The sequence below is a fragment of the Schistocerca piceifrons genome, chromosome 3, assembly GCF_021461385.2.
Source record: "Schistocerca piceifrons isolate TAMUIC-IGC-003096 chromosome 3, iqSchPice1.1, whole genome shotgun sequence".
In the NCBI taxonomy this organism is placed as follows: domain Eukaryota; kingdom Metazoa; phylum Arthropoda; class Insecta; order Orthoptera; family Acrididae; genus Schistocerca; species Schistocerca piceifrons.
In genome coordinates this window covers 707,694,322-707,715,220 of record NC_060140.1, presented here as the reverse complement: position 1 = coordinate 707,715,220, position 20,899 = coordinate 707,694,322, and positions in this window count along the sequence as shown.

Genomic DNA, 20,899 nt, shown 5'->3' with positions numbered 1-20,899 from the left:
GCCGCACAGTCGATGACTGCATCGCCTTAGACCACTCGGCCAATCCCACTCGGCAACCAGCTACAAGTTAAATACATTTCAAAAACTAAAGCTATTAGAAATGAGCATTAATTTCCATTTTCAATACAGGTAAAATTGTTAAGATATTAATAAAGATCGGTTAATTTTCAAAGTTCCCGTGTTCCATGGCAAAAGGGATCTTCTTCCGTTTCAAGGTATAAGATGGTACACGACTGACGAAGTAAAACTTTACCGTGCACAAGTCATACACTGAGATGACGAAAGTCATGGAACAGCGATATGCACATATACAATTGGTGGTAGAATCGCGTACACAAGGTGTATAAGGGCAGTGCATTAGCGGAGCTGTCATTTGTTTTCAGGTGATCGTGTCAAACGTTTCCCGACGTGATTAACGCCTTACGACGAGAATTAACATACTTTGAACGCTGAATGGTATATAATAATAATTGTGGAAGGACTATGGGACCAAACTTCTGAGGTCATCGGTTCCTAGGCTTACACACTAATTAAACTACCTTAAAATAACTTACGCTAAGGACAACACACACGCCCATGCCCGAGGGAGGAGACGAACCTCCGACGGGGGGAGCAGCGTGAACCGTGACAGGGGGCCCCCGACCGCACGGCTACCCCGCGCGACGCTGAATGGTAGTTGGAGTTAGGCGCATGGTACATTCCATTTCGGAAATCGTTCGGGAATTCAATATTCCGAGATCCACAGTGTCAAGAGTGTGCCGCAAATACTAAATTTCAGCCATTACCTCTCACCACGAACAACGCAGTGCCCGACGGTCTTCACATAACGACCGAGAGCAGCGGCGTTTACATAGAGTTGTCAGTGTTAACAAACGAGCGGCACTGTTTGAAATAACCGCAGAAATAAATGTGCGACGCACGACGAACATATCTATTAGGACACTGTGACGAAATTTAGCGTTAATGGGCTCTGGGAGCAGACGACCTGCGTGAATGCCTTCGCTTATAGCATGGCATCGCTCGCAGCGCCTCTCCTGTGCTCATCACCATATCGATTGGACCCTAGACGACTGGAAAATCGAGACCTGGTCAAATAGTTCCCGATTTCATTGGTAAAAGCTGATGGTGGACTTCGAATGTGGCGCAGCCCACACGAAGCTAGGGACCCAAGTTGTCAACAATTCACTGTGCAATGTGGTGGTCGCTCCATAATGATGCGGGCTGTGTCTACATGGAATGGACTGCGTCCTGTAGTCCAACTCAACGAATCGTTGACTGGAAATGGTTATGTTCAGCTACTTGGACTTCATGTTTCCAAACGACGTTGGCATTTTTATGGGTGACAGTAATCCATGTCATCTGGCCATAATAGTTCGCGATTGTTTTTCAGGACGCTCTGGACAGTTACAGCGAATGATCTGGTCATCCAGATCGCCCGACATGTATCCCTTCGAAATTATGGGACATAACTGAGAGGTCAGTTTGTGCACAAATTCCTGCAACGGCAACACTTTCACAATTATGGAACACTATAGAGGCTTCATGGCTCAGCACTTCTGCAGAGGATTTCAAACGACTTGTTGAATCCATACCATGTCGAGTTGCAGCACTGCACCCGGTAAAAGGAGGTCCGACACGATATTAGGAGGTATCCCATTTCGCTTCTTTGTATTAAGCATCAATAATGAGTAAGTGAAATCAAATTAAGCAGGAGTATTGTCAAAAACCCGTTACAACTTAAATACATTTCCAAATTGAAGCTATTGGAAACTAGCCCAAATTTCCATTTTCAAGCATGTGCAATTGTTAATACATTAAAGAATATCAGTTAATTCGCAAATATCCGATGTTTCATGGCAAACGACTTTCTTCTGTTTCAAGATACAAGATGGAGCATGACCGGCGAAGTATAGCTTCATTGTCCACACGTTATACAATAGTGTTATAATACACACGGAATTTTACTTGCCACAAAATTCTATAAGTGAAGAATTAACAATATATTTCAACAGTTTTAATATATTATAAAGCACTTAAATGTGTAGAACGCGAAATAGTTATAAATGCTGCGAAAACACAGCCTCATCTCCAAAAACAACAAAACTATAGAAAATGGAGACAAACGCTTGCAGCGGTTTCTAGTGCGCATTCTTTCATTTTCTTCTAAAACTACCCACTGTACTGAAGAACCGTCCGAAAAGCATTCTGTTCCTAGGTACACTGTCCTGTAGAATCTAGGTGCAACATTCTCCTAGAAGCTAGTTTGGAATGGACATTCCGCACCAGTGGATCTCAAACTTACTGAGATAATTAAGTCTGAATAAAATCAGTTACTCGTATCGTTTCGCACTTAAAAGAAAGTTTAGCATCTTACGCAAAACGTAAAGTTTAAACAGTATCTCTTTAAAATGACAATTGACAGATAATATGTAGGTGACATTAAAAAATAATAAACATATATCAATTACATCCAATAAGGACTATGTTGTGAAAACTGCGTCCGTTAATTGGAATGAAAAAGCATATAATGCTGCTTTACTCACGAATTTTTATTTTATCCAGTACTCGTCTCGATGATCATCCATCGTCATCAGATGTAAGGCGTCTTATACAAGGTTGTGACTAGTGGTTGTTTATTTCGTACAGCACATGAAGCGGCCGAGAGGCTAGGCTGTGATTCAAATGTACATTGAACACAAAAAATGCACTGCCGCGGAAATTAGCATATGCTTCTCACTATATAGTATCCACAAAATATTACTGCCACGTAGCATAAAAGATTTTTTTTTTCGCCGAAAAGTTTAAAACCAAAGAATTTACATAAGAGACTCACAGCAAACAGAAGATTGGTTAAACATGTAATCTTTGTACATTGTCTGTGCTATTGTGGCACAGTGAGAAGGAGGATATTCATATATTTTTAATATTAGTCGAAGTGATTAAAATACTTCTGAATGTTCCACATTTCCACTCTTAGAAATTTCTGTGTAATAGCATAATATAAATAAAATTCTGCAGCGTAAATTATGTAGCTTTTTCACTTGCTTCACTTAATTATTTCACAATAGTTAAGTGAAGCAAGTGAATGAGCTTCATAATTTACTTCGCTAAATTTTATTTACATTACTCTATTATACAGAAATTTCTGGAAGTGTGGGACACTCAGAAGCAGTTCAATCACTTTGACTGTTATTAAAAGTATATAAATATCCTCCCTGTCACTGTGGCACAATAGCAAAGAAATGTACATTAGACTACGTGTATAACAAATCTTCTGTTTGCTGTGATTCTCTTACGTAAACTCTTTGGTTTGTTCTGCGATAAAATACATCTTTTATGCTATGTGACAACAATATTGCGTGACTAATATGTAGTGAGAAGCACATGCCAATTTTCACGACAGAATACGCATACGTAGTGCACTTTTGGCGTTCTATGTAGATTACATCTCTGTATCATAAGCTATGTCACAACTATAAGTTCAGAGGCTAATTCACTTAATTATTAACAGAGTAATTCACGACTTAATCTCCGGGCCGCTTCACATGCTATTGTACTAATTCGATTATGCTTACCACTACAGCAATAAGACGGTTGGTACTGCTTACGTCTAACATTCTTTTTGTGGACTTGGTTTGGTTGTGCCCAGTGTACATGCTAAATCAGGTTCCAAGTTTATTTTGATTTCGTTGCTTCATTTCTCGAATAATCTACCTTCACACATGAGCTGAATCGATGTTCTTCAGGCTTTTTTATAATAACCATGAATACTCACCACGCACGTTTCGCCAAAGATGTTACAAGTTTTATTTCGTATAAAATATCTTCAGGGTCTTGCCTTTGCAGAGCAAAGGTAATGGAATTTTGGCTCGAGTTTCACTATTAGAAAATTTTCCTTCATTTTCTGAAAACTGTCTTGCAATTCAGGAATTTAGCTGATGATTATTCAAATCAAAAAATTATTCTACAAGCGCTGACTTGCACTGCTTGATGCACAGCAAAACAAGTAAACAACAATAAAAATGGCCTGATGCTGAGTCACAGATAGGCACAACAAAAAGATTTTCGCAAATAAGCTTTCGACCAGTAAGGCCTTCGTCAAAAGTAGACAGATACGCACCCACACTCACACAAACGCAACTCACATTCACATGATTGCCATCGTGTGTGTGAGTCGCATTTGTGTGTGTGTGTGTCTGTCTGTCTGTCGTCTATTTTTGTCGAAGGCCTTACTGGCCGAAAGCTTATTTGGGGCAGTCTATATGTTGTGGCTATTTGCGACTGAGCATCTCCACTATGTGGTGAGTGGTAACTTTCCTTTTCATAATATTGTTACATTTCATCCTAGATTTTCCATTGTTTGATTTGAAAATGACCTGAGATGTTTATGGTAACCTACGATAGCTTGCTGGAAAATAATGCCTCCGAATTTTTTATTCTGTTCTCAATATCGGCCTAGGTGCTCAATGTCATGCACATTACTCTGTCGACTTCCCCGCTTCGCTGATGCAAGCTGCAAACCTCTGCCGCTAGAGGGCTCCGAATTTTTAGCGTGTAACGCGGCAGTGTGCAACGTAACAATGTATGTGCATGAGAGACCGTCAGAAAACTTCAAGCACGAATTCGAAGAGTTCGTCCACACAAGGAGCGCCCTCTCCTTCTGCATGACAACACTAGATCCACACGCAAGCGTTGCGACATCTGCAACAATCCTACGCCTTAGGTTCACTGTCATCGATCATCCTCCATACGGTCTCGACTTTACCATATCCGACTTTCATCTGTTTTCAAAACATAAACGCTTTCGAGAATTTAACTTTGATAGTAATGAAGCAGTCCAGACAGATGTGAGTTTCTCACTCCACCAACAAAGTCAAACATTCTACAGTGATAGCATCAACAAACTTGACGGTATCTACAAACTGGTCTCTTGGGAGAAATGCGTTCATAGCCAGAGAAATAAATATGCACACCTGAAAAATAAATATATAGATTGTTAATAAAGTTTGCTTTATTCAGAAGCTTTAAGAGTTTTCACTTAAAAATTTTTGAGGTATTACTTTTCAACACGCTCTCGTAAAAAGCTAAACTTTCAGTGTGTCGGAAACAGTCAGTGTCTACTACCAGTTTTGACTTGTGATGACGATGGGATATGAGTTTTTATGTGAAAACTGAGGGTTGTTCAACATCTAGTGGAGAGATCCATATTGGGAATTATTAGGAGAGACAGGGAAAGACTGGATTAATTAATCCATTTTCCAGATTATGCCAAATTAAATGTCTCACGCATCTTAATTTCATTTTCAGTTTGTCATTAATTAATCCAGTCTGTTCGCTCCAGATACATTTGTCTTGCTGTCTCTCCTAGTAATTCCCAATATGGACCTCTGCGCTAGGTGTTGCGCAACCCTCAATTTTATAATTAAAAAGCCATATCTCACTGTCACAAGTCAAAACTGATAATACACCCTGACTGTTTCAGACACACTAAAAGTTCAGCTTTTTACGACAGCGTGTTGAACAATGATTCCTCCGAAATTTTTATGCGAAATCTTTTAAAGCTTCAAAATAAAACAAACTTAATTAACATTCTCAAATGGCTCTGAGCACTATGGGACTTAACTGCTGTGGTCATCAGTCCCCTAGAACTTAGAACTACTTAAACCTAACTATCCTAAGGACATCACACACATCCATGCCCGAGGCAGGATTCGAACCTGCGACCGTAGCGGTCACGCGGTTCCAGACTGAAGCGCCTTTAACCGCACGGCCACACCGGCCGGCTTAACATTCTCAATCTACATTCTTCTTGTCTATATATTTATTTCTCAGCATAGTCACAATGGTGACGACAATATTTCTCTCAACGAGAGATCAGTTTTGATACGGGGCCGAGCGAGTTCTTTACCATGTGCCAAAATATAAGACAAGACCAAATCAACAAAGAAATATAAGTTTGAATACCTAAAGAACATGAATGAACAACATGGAAGTAATAGTTAAAGATCCTGATGTAAGGTAAAGTCTAGAGTACGCATTTATCTAATAGTAAATGTCAAATATCCGATGATGACTATGACAATGACGATGACGATGACGACGACGACGACGACGATGATGTACGGAACATTAGATTCTAACGAAATAGTGATCTTTTTAAGTGTAATTTTAGTAGAGTACAATCGAACTATTTTTTATACCTCAAAAAATGTTATTTCATCCCGCCTCCAGAGGGTAATTTCCCGTAGTTCCAAAACCACATTTCTAGATGCTGTACCCCAAGTAAACTATAACATCAGAATCTCTATTTTGCCTATTTACTACGGTCTGGTTGTAATTGTGGAAATGCTACTTGAAGATCGATGATAATAGAAATAGTCAAATAGAATTATTTGTATTTTCTTTTCTGTCTTTTGTGTTTTATCTCATTGCAGTTCGAGTTTTCTCAGTTCAGGTTAAAAAACGTATTTAGTAAATTTTGTAAAGAACCTGAAATCAGGAAGAAGCAGCTGCAGAAATCTGTGTCCTACATAATGTATTATTACACACATTCCACAAATAATGTAACACTGGTACAGGTATTTTCAAGTATTGTAACGGAGCGGCTCATAATGCACATAATCATGAGTCGCTGGAACGCAGGACTATTAATGGAAACGCCGCAATAGGCTGCTGTCTGCTAATGATACAGCAAAGTTCATTTTGACAAACAATGGATGTAACTTATAAATAAGAATGTAATTTTGAAATTGCAGGCAGTATCCAAGATCGAAAATATGTAAATATCTACGCAAAAGTCTGTGGTCACGGCTTTCAGAGGAAAGAAACTCATCAGGAACAAGATCTTTTGAGACAAATCAGCCACAGAACAACTCACACACTTCGATACCTCGGCAATGGCATTATACTCGTGTTTCGCTGGAGAGATATAGACCTTGTATGTACATAGTCGTACACATGTACAACAATAAGAATATCGTTAGGAAAACAGATAACACGAGAAACACGTTTAAGTTTTAGAAAAATATATCCGTTGTGGTGTTTATTTATGGCCTGTGAAAATTGTGTGTTAACAGAAAAAAGACACAAGAAGAAGTGAATCATACGGGAAGATCTGAAAATATTCGCCGTAAATGGAAAGAAGAGGAACGGAATAAGCTCCTAATCGTAGCTAGCCATAGCCGAAAAAAATACGTTCACATAGGCCAACAGCCAACAGAACTCCTGCAAGACATTTTTTAAAAAATTAAGATACAGAAGGAACAGATATTTACGCCTGTACCTTCAAAGACGGATGGCGGCGTCTCCGACTGGCGCTGAGTCGCACACCACGATACCCGTAAGTTGAACTTACTGCCAACTTTTTTCGGCTCTTACCTCGATCATCTGGTACAAACTGTACTGCAAAACCTCTTTTATTCCTCTCTCCGCGATGGTAATTGAACTAAGATGCTACTGAAACGAGAATTAGACTGAGACAGACGACACTTTTTTTATTTTTTATTTTCTTTTTGAGTCATCAGTCTTCTGACTGGTTGTTTCATCTCAGAGAAGCACATGCAACCTACGTCCTCAATTATTTACTGGATGATGCATTCCGATCTCTGCCTTCCTCTACAGTTTTTGCTCTCTAAAGATCCCTCTAGTTCCATAGAGCTATTCCCTCACGCCTTAACAGATGTCCTATCATCCTGTCCTTTCTTCTTCTTTCTTCTCTGTTTATATATATATATATATATATATATATATATATATATATATATATATATATATTGCTTTCCTCGCCGTCGCCGATTCTGCAGAGTGTCTTCTTATCATTCCACCTAATTTTCAACATTCTTCTGTATCAGCACATCTCAAATGCTTAGATTCTGTTCCGGCTTTCTCACTGTCCATTTTTCACTACCATACAATGTTGTGCTCCAAACGTACATTTTTAGAAATTTCTTTCTCAAATTCAAGTCTATGTTTGATATTAGCAGACTCCTCTTGGCCCGGAATGCCCCTTTTGCCATTGGTAGCCTGCTTTTGATGTCCACCTTCCTCCGTCCATCATGGGTAATTTTGCTGCGTAGGTAGCGAAATTCTTTCACTTCGTCTACTTCGTGATCCCCAATTCTAGTGTTAAGTTTCTCGTTGTTCTCATTTCCTATACTTCTCATTACTTTCGTCTTTCTTCGATTTACTCTCAGGCCATACTCTGTACTCATTAGACTGTTCATTCAATTGAGATCCTGTAATTCTTCTTCACTTTCATTTAGCATACCAGTGTCATCAGCGAATACTATCATTGATATTCTTTCACCCAGAATTTTAATCCCACTCTTGAACCTTTCTTTTATTTTTGTCATTGCTTCTCTGATGTACAGATTGAGCAGTAGTTACGGAAGTCTACATCTCTGTCCAGCACCCCTTTTTAATCCGAGCTATTCGTTCTTGATCTTCCAGTCTTAATGTTCATTCTTTTTTCTTGTACATATCACTCTCGTCTTACCCTTTAGCTTACCGCTATTTTTCTCAGAATTTCGAACATATTGCATCATTTTACACTGTCGAACTCTTTTCCCAGGTCGACAAACCCTATGAGCGTGCCTTGATTTCCCTTCAGTACCTTTCCTAAAGCCAAACGTATCGTCACCTAACAGAGCCTCAGTTTTCTTTTGCATTCTCCTGTGCAATGTTCTTGTCCGCAACTTAGACACATCAGCTGTTAAGCTGATTGTGTGAAAATGCTCGCAGTTATCGGCGCTTGCTGTCTTCGGAACTGTTTAGACGATGTTCCTTTTTCTTTCTTTTTTCTCGAAAGTCTGATGGTATATCGCCGGTTTCATACATTCTACACACCAACGTGAATATGGTGACATCACACTAATACAGTTACTTGGTAGGTTCCCCCACATGACCGGAGCTAAAAACAAACACAGAGCCCCAGTTGTTAAAGAAACAGGAGTGGTGGGCTACTGCGTCATGGAAATGGAAATGTCGTGTGGCTAGGGCCTCCCGTCGGGTAGACCGTTCGCCTGGTGCAGGTCTTTCGATTTGACGCCACTTCGGCGACCTGCGCGTCGATGGGGATGAAATGATGATGATTAGGACAACACAACACCCAGTCCCTGAGCGGAGAAAAATCTCCGACCCAGCCGGGAATCGAACCCGGGCCCGTAGGTTTGACAGTCTGTCACGCTGACCACTTTTTTTTTCCCAAAGACGCTACCCTTTTTTTTTTTTTTTTTTTTTTTTAAAAAAAAAGAGTGTTCAGATATGGGTAGGTGGAGACAAGGCGGGCAGGGGTCGAAACCCGAGGCCTGGCCGCGATGTCTCCCCCCTCCCGTCCCTGAATCACTCACTCAAAGTAGCTTTTTGATTATTTTTTTTATGTATATTTTTTTCACCAGGAAAAGGGTAAATGGAAAAAAAGATCTTTATTGGTACAAACTTAAATACAACAGAAATGCCATCCTTCCGGCGAAAATAACACAAGACAATATACTCGTACAAGGCGAGGAATTTTTTTTTTTTTATGAACATGGTGTAGGGAAAAAAAGCATAATAGGTCTGATGTAATCTAAGAGGTGTGAAGCAATATACAGTGGAGTGAGGGAAAGACCAGTGTTGTCTAGGGTAGTGCATTAAAGAAAGGAGGCGCGTGTCCATGCGCCTATTCCACTGTGGGTTACAATGTAGAAAGTAGCGCGGGGAGTCTCAGATGTCAGCAGGGGGGGGCGGGAGTGCTGTCGGCGTGTGGCACCATCCAACTGAGCGGGGGTGAAGTAAAGACCGCGTGTAGGTAATTGGCGAAGAAGGCGCGGTAGCGCGGTCGCTGTTCGACTTCACTGTGGGCGGTTTGTAAGTACTGCCAGAAATCAAGGCGTGATTTGTCGCCACCATTATACATGTAGGTGATCGTCCATCCCTTGACCCAGACAATCGCATGATTTTTGGAGGCGGGGAAATAAGTATTCTGAGGATGGATAAAAGTCCATGGGTCAATCGAGTCCGGCGGAACGCGGAGGTAACAGGCTACGAACTGTCGGGCAAGTTTCCAGACGTCACTGGTGGCAGTACAAGTCAGTTGATGGACATCGTCATCCACGAGGTTGCAAATGGAACAAAGTGGAGAGTCCTGTAGTCCGATGGCGTGAAGGCGATGGTTTGTGGCGAATTTTTCATTTGCGACTTGGTACCATGTTGCCCGGACGTTGGAGGGAAGAAAAGGCTGGTGGATGTGGCGCCAAACCGTTGGCCACCGCGTGGACGGATGTCTCAGTTCGATATTGTTGCTGGATATGGAACGAAGGAGAGGGGTGTAAAAATCTTTAGGTCGAGGAGAACGCGTGGTCGGTAAGTGTGTGTGAGCATAACTGAAGTCGACGATGAAATCAGAAATGTGCGTCAAATGGTGCTTGATGTGTCCGACTGGTACTGGTGGTGTTATGGTCGCGGGCACAAGAATTTCCAGCAAGCTGCGCGTAAGGGAGGTGCCCCCGTGCCACTGCTTGTGCATGGTGGACATGTACAAGGACGCCGCTCGGAGTCGCACATTGACAAGGCCGAGGCCTCCTGCTCGCGGGGGAAGGGTGAGCGTGTCGCAGCGGACCTTAAAGATCGTACCGGCTGTAAGGAAGTATCCGAGGGCAGCCTGAAGGCTGCGTCCAATAGTTGATGGCAGCGGGAGGACCTGTGCGATGTGGACCATTCTGGCCGCCACATGTTGATTGAGGTATTGGACACGTTGTAAAGAATCGAGTCGTCGGAGAAGATTTTGTCGCACCGTCGTGCGGATTGTTTGGAGTGCACGCCGAAAATTGATGGCAGCGGAGCGGCGCACGGTGGAGGTGAAAATGATACCAAGATATCGTAGTTGTTGTACACACGGGAGAGGTGCTAAGTCTTCGTGTGAGAGACCGCGTCCAATGGGCATCGCCGCGGATTTAGCCACATTCATGTTACTGCCCGCTGCAGTGCCGTACGTTGATATCAAATCAAGTACCGTGTGTGTTTCACTCCGTGAGCGGATCAAGAGGAGGAGGTCGTCCGCATACGCACGACATCGAAAACTGTGCTGTCGCAAAGTGAGACCAAAAAGGTGGCTCGTCAGACTCCCGATGAGTGGCTCCAGGCTTATGGCATACAGTAGGGTCGAAAGTGGGCAGCCTTGCCGTACGGAACGCCGGATCGCCACTGGTCCCGCCACACGGCCGTTAACCTGAATCAGAGATTCGGCGGTGCCGTACAGGCGCCGGATCACGTCGATAAAGGCTGGTGGAAAACCCATGCGGTTCATCACTGAGAACAGAAAAAGATGCCGCAATTTGTCGAATGCGCTGTCAAAATCAATGGCAACCACTGCGGCGCGGAGTCTGCACGCCGCTGCCAGTGCAATTAAATCGCGACATTCTCCTGTGGCCGTTTGTATATTAACTGAGCCGCCCGGAGTTGTCTGTTCCGGGGATAGAATGCTAGGCAGGATCTTGCGGCATCGCGTTGCCAGTAGGCGTGTAAAAATTTTACAGTCTGCGTTAAGCAGAGTCAGGGGACGGTAATGTGCTGTCGTCACACCTGGTGTCGGCTTGTGGATGGGTATAATAATTCCCGTGACGAAGGACGGCGGTACGGCGTTCCCTATCGTCAGCAGTTCATTAAACATCGTTGTCCACCGTGATGCCATTAGTGTGAAGAAAGCGCGATAAAATTCTATCGGCAATCCGTCGACACCAGGTGACTTATTCAGAGCGCCTTTTTTGATTGCATCGTGGATTTCGTCACGCGTAATGGGCTCCAGCAGCTCGTCCGCTTCGTCGCTGGTGAGGGTGCGAGTTACGTGTGGTAACACAGACTCCTCAGCGTGGTTGTTGGTAGTCTCCTCCTGGTACATTGTGCGGTAGTGGTCGACAAAGGCACTGACGATTTCGGCCTGGCAAGTGACGTGCTGGCCGCGACAGGTGGTGATCTCGGTGATGAGTTGTCGTCGTCGATGTTTCCTATCGGAGGCGATATGATGCATGGTCGGATGTTCTTGTTCCGCCGAATCTTGACGTCGGGTTCGCACCATAGCCCCCTGCAGTCTACGGCGTGTCAAAGTTACAATTTGCGCCTTAATCCTGCTGCGTTCCCTCTGGGTGTCGGGGGTGGGCGGTTGGGCGTCCAGGTCGCGGAGAACGGCGTAGAAATAGTCGGTAGTGTGCCGGCGCCACGTAGCAACTTCCTTTCCATACTGAATCAAAGTACGTCGAATGGCAGGTTTGGCACATTCTAGCCACCAGGTCAAGGTCGTGCAGTATTTAGGTAAGCGACGTTCACAGGTGGCCCATGTCTCGGTAACACGTTGAAGACATTCGGGATCATGAAGATGGGAGGTGTTTAGCTTCCACGGTGCACGACTACGCCAGACCACTTGCTTGGGGAAGAGAATGTTGCAGATGTAGGCACAGTGGTCCGAAAAGGCCAGGGGCCAAAGTTCTGCACCTTGGACTGCAGGTGTGAGTTCCCGAGAGACGTAAATTCTATCAAGGCGGCTCGCGGAGTGACTCGTCTGGTAAGTATGTCCAGGCGCGTCGCCGTGCCGAACTTCCCAAGTGTCGCGGAGCAACAGATCTCGGACGACAAGACGCAGTTCTTGACAGGTGTTGTAGTGGGGCACTTGATCTTTAGGGTGCAAGACACAATTAAAATCACCCCCAAGCAAGTAATGGTCGCAGCGTCCAAGAAACAAAGGAGCGATTTCTTCTGAATAGAAGAGGGCCCTGTCGCGTCTGCGGGTGGAGCCTGAAGGAGCGTAAATGTTGATGATACGCGTCCCCATGACGGTGACGGCCATGCCTCTGGCAGATGGAAGGTATGTGATATCGGCCACTGGAATGCCTTCTCTGGCGTAGATGGCTACGCCGCGTCCCAGGTGGTCACCAGGAGAAGGATAAGTGTTATATCCCGCGACGTCTGGTAGTGTGGCCAAGTGTACTTCCTGTAGTAGTGCGATATCGACGTCCGACGCCCATATCATCTCTCGCAGCAATTGAAGTTTCACGGGTGAGCTAATGGTGTTAGTGTTGATCGTCGCTATTCGGTAGGTTTGGAGCTGTAACCCGCCGTGGAGGGGAACTCCACCGGCGGAGGATGAAGAGGGACGAGGCAACGGTGAGTCGTGCCGTACGCCACCTGACGGCATTATCAGCGGCGTAACGATGCTTCCGTCTGGGGTAACTCTGTCCCCAGCGTGTGGTCCGGCTCCTCATCGACGTCCTCACTCCACACCATTGAAGGCGTTGTCGTTGTGATGGTCGTACGTTCCACTTCGGTCGTAGGGGCAGAGGACGTCTCGGCTGCAGTCGCATCTGTGGAGTCCATTGGTTCAGGAGCACCTGAGCGAGCCAGTAGAGTAGGCATCGACGTATCCACAGTCGGCGTCATGTTGCCGTCATTCGTATCGTCGTGTAGGTTCTCCGAGGCCTCGTCGGGTCGGACGGCCTCTGGAGCATCGGGGGGTGGTGATCCGTCTCGTTCCGAGACCGTACGGCGCCTCCTCTTGCGCCTCTTAGGTGAACGTTGTTTGCGGGTTCGTCCCTCCGTGTCGGAAGACGGGAGGGAGTCGCGTCGCTCTGAGAGGAAGGCCGTTGCGGGAACGTCAAATGAAGGGGCGTCCATATGTTCAGGCGGGTGGGTGTCGGAAGTCGTCGCTGTTGGTAGTGGCGCCAGAGTAGCGTCAGGCTTTGAGCGCGACGCGTCGGCCCCAGCGGTATCCGTAGCAGCTGGAAGGGTCACCGGTGCATGGTCCGATGGGCGGCGGCCGGTGGGAGGAGAACAGAGCGCCGATGCGTAGGTGATCGGTAAAACCGTAGTCGGAGCCGGAGGTGCCACGGTAGCGGCTGGCAATTGGGTGATTCGTCGCTGAAGACACTCAGATCTGAGGTGGCCTTCTTTGCCGCACCCGGAACAGGTCTTGGGTTGGCCGTCGTATATGACAACCGCGCGGCACCCGCTAATTTGCAGGTAAGATGGCACGTGGCGATGGAGGTCGATGGTGATCTGCCGTACACCGTTAAGAACAGGGTACGTTTGGAATTGCGCCCAGCGTTCGGCAGTGTGGCCGTGTACAGTGCCATAGGGGCGGAAACCCGCGATAACGTCTTCCGCTGGAAGCTCGAACGGGAGTTCGAAAACTCGTATGGTGCGCATTCCTAAGCCGGCATGGTCGACAGTGACCGCTCCGACATTGCCGTCGGCGTGGCAAAAGCGTAATCCATGGTTGGTGTCACGAAGTATTCTTTCACATACCGCGTCATTGACGACTTTGACGTACACAGTACTGCTTAATATGGACAAATGGATGCCCAAGATGTCAGAAGCTGGGATCTTAGCAACGTCGCGTAGGAAGCGTTCCACTTCCAAGGCCTTTGGTCGTGCGTAGTCGTTGCAGAAGTTGAAACGTAAAGTGGATTTTCTAAAACGGTTGGCCATGGTTCTAGTGCACGTAAGCGACACGTAAGTGACGGCCGCTGAAATGTAAACAACAGCGAGCGCGCGCGCTCCGCAGGCGGAAATACACAGTAGAACGTCTGCGTAGGGCCATGTTTTTACCTACAGTGTCACTTGGCTGAATGTGTATAAGGCCCTGTGGCATCACTCAAACACAGCCAAACACCACGTGCGCACTGCACGGCGACGAAAGCCGGACTGCTCAGCTACCGGGGCGGACACTGCGTCATGATGGAGACCAGCCATGAGTGATGACGCAACCACTGCGCCCAGGATCACCTGATTGCATAAATGGGTAAAAAGCTGTTTAAAAAAGGATAAAGTCTCAGAGCTAAGTGCTATAAGAGAACTACCATCGATTCGTAAGTGCTTGTGGAGAGTATTGTCCTGTAACAGGGCCAAAAGAAAATAAATATACCATGTGCGCAGCGTACGTGCATATCTTCAGCGATAGAAAGTCGCTGATAAAGGCAACTGTCTTAATATTTTGTGTTAATGTGATGCTAAAATGTTAAAGAACGCTCTTATGGATTTCTACAGGACGTCAGCTAAGCCGTTGAAAATTATTATGAGTGCGTTTCATTATATGTATATATGTTAGCGTAACGAAATGACACATCAGTAATGATTACCATCAAACCCTCTGTGTAGAGAGAATATTTCAGATTATGTGTTCATTATCTTCAGGTTGCATTTGAAGTATTTCATTTTATATACTACTTTGTATTCATAGTTTATCATTTTACAACTGGTAATAGATATTAATACACTACTGGCCATTAAAATTGCTACACCAAGAAGAAATGCAGATGATAAACGGGTATTCATTGGACAAATATATTATACTAGAACTGAAATGTGATTACATTTTCACGCAATTTGGGAGCATAGATCCTGAGAAATCAGTACCGAGAACAACCACCTCTGGCCGTAATAACGGCCTTGATACGCCTGGGCATTGAGTCAAACAGAGCTTGGACGGCTTGCGCAGGTACAGCTGCCCAAGCAGCTTCAACACGATACCACAGTTCATCAGGAGTAGTGACTGGTGTATTGTGACGACCCAGTTGCTCGGCCACCATTGACCAGACGTTTTCAATTGGTGAGAGATCTGGAGAATGTGCTGGCCAGGGCGTCAGTCGAACATTTTCTGTATCCAGAAAGGCACGTACAGGACCTGCAACATACGGTCATGCATTATCCTGCTGAAGGTTTTGCAGGGATCGAATTAAGGGTAGAGCCACGGGTCGTAACACATCTGAAATGTAACGTCCACTGTTCAAAATGTCGTCAATGCGAACAAGAGGTGACTGAGATGTGTAACCAATGGCGCCCCATACCATCACACCGGGTGGTACGTCAGTATGGCGATGACGAATACACGCTTCCAATGTGCATTCAGCGCGATGTCGCCAGACACGGATGCGACCATCATGATGCTGTAAACAGAACCTGGATTCATCCGAAAAAATGACGTTTTGCCATTCGTGCACCCAGGTTAGTCGTTGAGTACACCATCGCAGGCGCTCCTGTTTGTGATGTAGCGTCAGGGGTAACCGCAGCCATGGTCTCCGAGCTTATAGTCCATGCTGCTGCGATCGTCGTCGAACTGAAGATGGTTGTTGTCTTGCAAACGTCCCCATCTGTTGACTCAGGGATTGAGACGTGGCTGCACGATCCGTTACAGCCTTGCGGATAAGATGTCTGTCATCTCGACTGCTAGTGATAAGAGGCCTTGGGATCCAGCACGGCGTTCCGTATTGCCGTCCTGAAACCACCGATTCCATATTCTGCTATTAGTCATTGGATGTCGACCAACGCGAGCAGCGATGTTGCGATTCGATAAACCGCAATCGCGATAGGCTACAATCCGACCTTTATCATAGTCGGAAACGTGATGGTACGCATTTCTCCTCCTTACACGAGGCATCACAACAACGTTTCACCAGGCAACGCCGGTCAACTGCTGTTTGTATATGAGAAATCGGTTGGAAACTTTCCTCATGTCGGCATGTTGTAGGTGTCGCCACCGGCGCCGACCTTGTGTGAAAGCTCTGAAAAGCTAATCATTTGCATATCACAGCATCTTCTTCCTGTCGGTTAAATGTCGCGTCTGTAGCACGTCATCTTCGTGGTGTAGCAATTTTAATGGCCAGTAGTGTATTATGAGAGAATGACAGGAGTCGTTACAAATCCTTTACGTGAATGGTCAATACATGTATCGAAATGAAAGGTCTTAACTTCGAACATGCACTAGTGTAACTGCTTTTCGGACAATATTTCCAGGTGCTGTAAATCATTAGTTTTTATTAAATAAAAAGAAAAATTAAAATGTGTAATTACAAAGATAGTCATTTCCTCTCGTAGAACACGAACAGGCAGAGAGTAATAGGGGTCCTTTAAAAAAGAATGTGTTCTTTGTTCCAACGGCAATAATGCCATCTAGTAGAAAGTGGATAATGCCATTTCGTAGATCCACGTCGTTCATACGGATTTCATCTGTACTTGGGGGCTTCGTAATTCTCTAGATATGATGTCTCAACTAAAATGACTGTCTCTCTCTCGATCACGCTGTTTCTTGAAATCATGAACAGTATAGCAGTACATTAATTTGTTATAATCACTTTGCTGAAATAAGATGCAGTGTTCTACATGGCATACGATACGTTCACTCGGCGGAACCGTCGGATACCACGTAGTTCTCGCGCACACCTTGTCCGCATCAGTCTGGCGCATTGCAAACATTATCATTCGCAGTTTACATATAAATTAGTTATTCCTCTGAATTAACGAAATTTTTGACTTTTGTGTGGTTGCATTTAATTTTTGTTTCTGGGGTTCTCTGTCTTAATTCAAATATCTGACGTTTTGACATGCAAGGTGGCAGACACACAGAAATTTGTTTATTACAATACCATACATCATTGCAGCTGCCACGACAAATTTTCCCACAACGCCGACGAACTCAAATTGTTCCAGTGTCTAGCAGTATTATGTAAACTTGGTTGTTTTGTTCCACACGCTTCCCTCTTAGTACAAACTGTATCATTAAAGCATTTCCGATAGCTCCAAATCGCCCAGCCGTCCGAGGTCGACGATGGATGGATCTCATAACCGGAGCAGACGTGATCTGAGCGTCGAAACACTCTTCACTAATTCCCCGCTTTTAACAGCAGCGCGGTGAGGCGTATATTAAATTTCGAAAAGAAACATGCACTTAAGAACACTATAAATCACAGGCATTTTTATTATGCAGAGTTAGGCCTCGTATTAAACGGGGGAGGATAGAAAAGATCGCTCCCACTAATTTCCTGGATTATTTCGGACTAACTCGCGTCTTGGAGTTCGTGGCTCCCGGTGTCGTCGGCGTTGCTACCTCCCTACCACCAACCACCCACCCCCCACCCCACCCGCCTCCATTAGCAGCCACGTGGAAAAGGTTATTCCTAATTTAGGCCGCCAGTCGTGGCCCCTAATTATCTCACCGCTTATGCATTCGGAAGTAGGGCTCTCTCCGAGCTCCAGTCTTCCATAAGCGCCGTCGAAGAACCTCCTTTGTTAGGAAATATGGGATTGGTGCAACATTTCGAGAAAAGTACTTTGAAAGTAATCATCTGACACTGTCATTCTCGCGTTATTAGCTGTCATAAACGAGCCATATCAGACTTAATTGAATTACTCGGCCAAGCTAAGGTAGTTCCTCGGAACATTAGGAGGTAACCCTCCAATGTTCTTGAAAGATAACGCCATTGTTAAGTCCTCTTAATGAAGCCCCAACGCTCTTCTCTCCAAACCCCCACTCAGTTGGATGATATCCTTCTTGAGTCGACAGTAAAACGTAAAATACGTCTATCCTCGTTAAACGTTTATTACGAGCTTTAATGAGGGACCCCGACACTGTTAGTAACAGTCTAAAGTCAGGGACACATACACTCACGACTATGAGCGCCCACAGAAATTTATTCAAGAGGGGACAAAATTCTAAAATTGCCATTTTGATATCAGAAAACTTGACTAATTTCCGTTAATCATCAACAAAAATGAACAGCAAATATACCACTGACTAATAGCTCTGAAATTGAAGAAACGGAAATTAACTTCAAAAACGCTTATACGACTTTTGCCACATATAACAATGTTTGCTTACAAAACTTCTCGTTCGATTTTGTTCGATTATTTTCACGCTTTCTATTTTTAAATTTGACTGGCGCAATTAAAATTACGCAACTGCTCAGGAAAGCTACGTTTTTCAAGTTCTTTGTTAAAGTGTAACCCAGGGAAGCATTCGGCTAGATGGATGAGGGACACCTCCCAAAGCAAATACGAATTGCCCAGTACAATTGTCTCTCAATAGCCAACAATTGAGCCAAGATGAGCCACCCACCTCCGCGCCATGACATCCGAAGTGCTGAATTCGGAATCTGCATGCTGTGTGCAGTTCCAAGCCATGGCTTTTGAGAAAATCCCATTTGTTGAGGTGAGGATCTTGTCGATACTGAGTTATGAAATGCGCCAGGCTGCAGTCAGCCTCGTGTTTCATTCTACTTTTTACTCAGCAAGATACCGTAATTAATCGATAAATTCCGATGCATATGCAAAAGAGAGGTATTATGTGTGAGAATGGACGACGATTGTAGAGGATTTCCTTTAATTTGTCTTCTAAAGTGCATCTTTAATTTATTTTTGTAGTTCGTGAAGAGCGAAAATATGGCCCTTACAGTTTCGGCTTTCCTTGTCCTGCCTCCAGCCGTTATTGCCAGTAAATGAATCCTCAAGCTTCCACTGCTTCGTGGCTGGTCCCGGCAGAGGTTCGACTCCTCCCTCGAACATGGGTGTGTGTGTTTGTCCTTAGGACAATTTAGGTTAAGTAGTGTGTAAGCTTAGGGAATGATGACTTTAGGCCGGCCGCGGTGGTCTAGCGGTTCAGGCGCTCAGTCCGGAACCGCGCGACTGCTACGGTCGCAGGTTCGAATCCTGCCTCGGGCATGGATGTGTGTGATGTCCTTAGGTTGGTTAGGTTTAAGTAGTTCTAAGTTCTAGGGGACTGATGACCACAGCAGTTAAGTCCCATAGTGCTCAGAGCCATTTGAACCATTTGATGACCTTAGCAGCTACGTCCCATAAGATTTCACACACATTTGAACATTTTTTCCACTGCTTCTTTATCCGAACTGTTCCTCATTTGGTCTGATAATAGCTGCTTGGACTCCGTTCCAGACCTCCCTACATGAGTAAAATTCTAAGGACATAGCAGAAATCGAACGCGGGTGCTTTCGTACCAAAAGCAACGACACTAACCATTCAGCTATGGAGGCGATCTGCCGGTTAAGATAACTAATACAATTACGTGGAACACGTTTCAGTACGGAAATCCACAGTTTAGATGACACATGTTAAAAAATTTCTTTAAAATTTTTTTCTTAAAATCTTATAAAAACGTCTGGAAACAGCATTAGCTGACAATAATCCTTTATTCCAGGGTCACACATGACCGGTTTTGCAATATTGTAATGGCATATTCAGCTGAAAAAATCTACAAAAGTCTATAATGAGGATTAGGAGTCAATTAATAATACCAAAAATGTGAGGTACCTAAAAGAGATAAAGAGTGAGTGAAATACTCGTACTTACATAGCTAATTTAACATTAGGCCACTGAAATAATACTCTCTCCCAGTATTCAGGCGGCACTTGTCTTTAGTACTGCTAGGATGTTGAGTACTCAAGATAAATAAAACCAAGAATTAATGGTTCAAGGCCACGTGACTGAAGGCCTTGTTGACTGCAAGTCGCATTTTATAGCCCTTAAAGTGGACATTGTGTAAGAAACTCGAAAAACCTTGTGGAAATAGGCTAAGGTGAACGAATGGTGGCTCACTAGAGTACTAGTACAAACTGCGTACCACCTCACGTAGCATACTTGCTAAATTTATTCAAGATGACGGATTCAAGATTGCGGCCATAGATGTGGCAATGTCCCGTTGACATCGTGGTGGGAACTTCAAACGTTCGCGGGAGAAGAGGTCAATTGGGCTACCTCCAAAAACCAAACAGCCTCCCCTCCCTTCCCCTCACCCCTCCTCCCCATCCGCAATCAGGAGATTGGCGGGAAAAGGACTGTGTTTGGCTGCTGGATAGGACGGACGTAAGTCTTTATTTTGTATGCATTGACAATATGAGTTGTCACAGCTAGTAGCTCCATCCAGTATGTTCCCCATGAGGTCTGGAGTCCAACTGACCTAGCTCACAACACCGCCACCAGAGAGCACTGTTGCCCCTCCCCCTCTCCCCTTTCGTGACGTAATCCAAAATGGCGGTCTGGGGAAAAATGGTGGGAAAAGGACTCAGTCTGTGTCTAGCAGATGGACTGTGAGGATGGACGTAATTGTTCACAGTGTTCAATGGACGAGATATATGTAATGGAGAAG